Source organism: Arachis duranensis, chromosome 3 (assembly GCF_000817695.3).
Source record: "Arachis duranensis cultivar V14167 chromosome 3, aradu.V14167.gnm2.J7QH, whole genome shotgun sequence".
Taxonomy (NCBI): domain Eukaryota; kingdom Viridiplantae; phylum Streptophyta; class Magnoliopsida; order Fabales; family Fabaceae; genus Arachis; species Arachis duranensis.
This window is the reverse complement of record NC_029774.3, coordinates 114,303,720-114,307,305: the sequence shown is the minus strand read 5'-3', so window position 1 is coordinate 114,307,305 and position 3,586 is coordinate 114,303,720.

Sequence of the window (3,586 nt, the reverse complement as noted above, 5' to 3'; positions counted from 1 at the left end):
ATAAAATTTTTCATAACACAATAAAAATGGCAATATAATAAAGATATAGCGACAACACAATAAATACACTTACTAATGACATACACTTACTAATGAACTAACCAAAAAAATAAAATCTAAAGGCCAAAACTGCAACGCATTCCCCCTTCTCCTAAAGTCCCATCATTTCAATTTTTTCAATTTTGGTCTTATCCCCTACAAAACTTTCCTTTTCGAGTTGAAAAATCAAACCCCTCGAACCCCAAGTTCGATTGCTTCAACGGTTTCACGGTCACCTTTCGTAGGTGTCGTCTGTCCCTGGCCTCGAGCCGGTTGGCCCGTCGTCTCGCCGCTCGCCGTTGTTTCCCTCCTAGCCACCGTCTCGCCCAGTCGTTGCTGTCTCGCCGCTCTCCGCCGCTTTGCATGGTTGCTGTCGTTTCGTCGATCGCCCTCATCTCTGCGTTATCCTGCTCCCCGTTGAAGGTTAGTGGCATTATAGTGTGTGGATTTTGTGTTGTTTGGTGGTTGTTGGTGGATTCATTTTTGAATCTGGAACATTTAATATGCGATAAATTTGTGTTAATTTTTATGGCTTCTTTATTAAATATTTGTGTGTTAATTTTTATATGCTGTTGTGAACATGTTTTTTAGTTGTATCTTTTTTTCGTTTAAAAATTTAATTTATCAAGGGGCGTTTATTATGATTTAGACTGAAATTATAAAAAGTATAAAATGAGGTTTCAAATAGTACATACATGAGACGCAGAAAAACAATGTTACTAACTTGGATGAAGATCCATATAACTGTCTATTGGTGTGAAAATTAAGGCTTTTAAAAAACTGAAAAACAAAAAAACAAATTCATCGTGTGAAACCAAAACAATTTAATTTGAAACAGTTCAAAGTAGCATATAAATAAATTTTTAGAGAGAAACACAAAAAGAGGAGAACGAGATAGGTGAGTGATGCTTTAGAAATAATTTGTGCTGAACTTGTGTAAACTAATTTTATTGCTTATCAATAAAGTTTATTTAATTGAAATGGCACGTTTATATACTTTGAAAAGCACATATTTTTATAACGGATTAGTTCAACCAATATTTAAAATTAAACCAATATTCTCTACTTTTTTGTTAACCTCACAGTTTAAGTCCATATAAATTATGCAAGCGGTTCAATTTAATTTTTTAAAGAAGCAATAGTTAACCTTTTAAAGTTTATCCTGTAACTTCATAAGAGATTTGGGGCAACAATAAAGGAACAGGGATACATTGCATAATACAAATTTAAGGTGATTTGAAAATAAAAAAGAAAATGATTTGAAATGATTAATATTAAATCCATAGGTCAAATATTATTGTGATCTCCTCTTAATTCTAAACATTTTCTGTTTTCTTCATACTCCCCAACTTTTCTATAACTCTCAAACTCTCACATAAGCTGCACGTCATTCTCATCAGATGAGAGACTTCTCCCTTTCAAACCCTTACATAAGTTAAACCCTTTCTCTTTGAAACTTTTTTCCGTTGCATGTTAAATATAAGACTGTCTTTTTATATGTTCTCAAGCTTCATGCATTTTGGTACACAGTACAACCAAGGAGTCAGAGATTCCTTTTATTGTGCTGCACAAAACAACCACTTCTTATAACTTGTCCACATCCATCAACAAGAAACTGAGACCAACCAAGTAAATATTGGATTTGAAATTTAATCTCCAAAGTTAATATATAACTTTTCACTTATATAAGTGTTCTTACTTACTAGATCAAGAAATAATTTGATATACTATAAAATTTATTAACATTCAAATTTATTTATAAACTAAATTTAATTAGGTTAAATAATAAGACTTGAAATAATATTAAATATAATTAATTTTTTTATATTAAACTAATTTAATTAGACTTAATTGATTAAAAACTTAAATTATGTTAAAAAGAAAATATATTCTAATATTTTATTTATCATGATCTATCATGTAATGTGCCTTATAATGTTTCATATAGATATTCATAATTTTTTATTCCCTAATATAGTTGTATAGTTTGTATTCTCTATTTGCTTTAAGGTATCATTAAGTTGTGCTTGTCATTTGTCTATTAATATTATTTTCTGTCAAAGTTTGTAAAGATGCCTAGGAAACCACGGTACAACATTATACGGGAACCCTCGAAAGATGTCGGAACTAATGCCGAAACTGAAGAGACTACGGTAAGTGTTTGTGGTTAACATTTCTTGACGTAACTTATGTAAAAATTAGATATCCTTCAATTGTATCACTGAGCCATGTTGTAAACTTTTTGTCGCAAAATTACTAGTTTATGAATTCAATTAAGTCTCAATATTAATTCTTTTTGTAAAATATAATTCTAAATGCTTTCATATTGTCTTAAGGTTGGGTCCATGACTAGAGGAGCTCAGACATCATGTGAGCAACCATGTGATAGAGCTCCTCCAATTTCGTCCTCAGCTAATAGAGCTCCGGCATCCCGTATCAATGAACTGTTTCATGCACCGCGCAACGATCAAAGGCTTGCGTAGTCAAGCAATGCTGATGACCTTCAAACTCCCACAGAACGCATAGAGACTCGGCATCGCACGGAAGTGGTTGATCATAAATTAGAGGATGAGGATTACAACCCAGAGGTGGATGAAGTTCCATCATTTGATGACCACATCGACGACTTGTTTGCTTCCCAAGAAGTTGAAGATCAGCACAACAACGAGAAATGCAAAGATACAGATTTCTGGGAAGTTACTGTTATCGGTAAACTTTTTTCCTCCTATTTTCGTAAACAGTTATCTTTAAAGTTCTTTACTTCTATTTTCCTTTTGTGTAATGATTAGATAGTAATTTTATTTCTCATACACTTCTTAGAGGACGGCGTGAGAAAAGTTTTTAGGCTGAGCGTGAAAGAGGCTATAGCACTTCCTTCCAATACAAAGATAGTACTCCCATTTAACAAAGAGCTGCAACTGATTGGTCAGGCAGCTGGATTATTCAGTGGTTTCTTAGGGAGTTTGGGTGCGGATTATTCTCAGTTCCCCATATATGTAGAGAGTTGGAAGTATGTGAACAAAGCTAAGAAGGAACATACATACGACATGATTAAGGTACATCTTTCAGCTTCAACAATTTAAGCAATTTTAATTTTTCATTTTTTTGTAAGATCTTTTGCATGGGTAAATTATATGGTTGGTAAAATTTTCAAATATCGTTTTTTACATGTTTATTTCAGCACTTCTATTTTATACATAATTGCGACTGCTTGTACTAGATTTGAGTGTCATACTTTATCAATTTAAAATAGCATATCATGGTTGTGGATATTCTTCAAATTATTAGTCTTATGCTTGTTAGTTGGTCTTGGTTAATGACAATGTCAACTAATTGCAACGGGTCTTTCACTATGAGGACGATGCTGGAGGAAAAATAAAGCGCGAAATTATGAAAAGGATAGGAAAGAACTGCAAGGATACAAGGCACAACTTGTATCGTAAGTGTTACAAAGAAACAAGGACTTCTGAGGAAAATCTTGAGCATCGTCCGAAAGGAATAGAAGAAAATGAATGTAAACGGTTCCTTAACTATTGCTAGAAGGAAG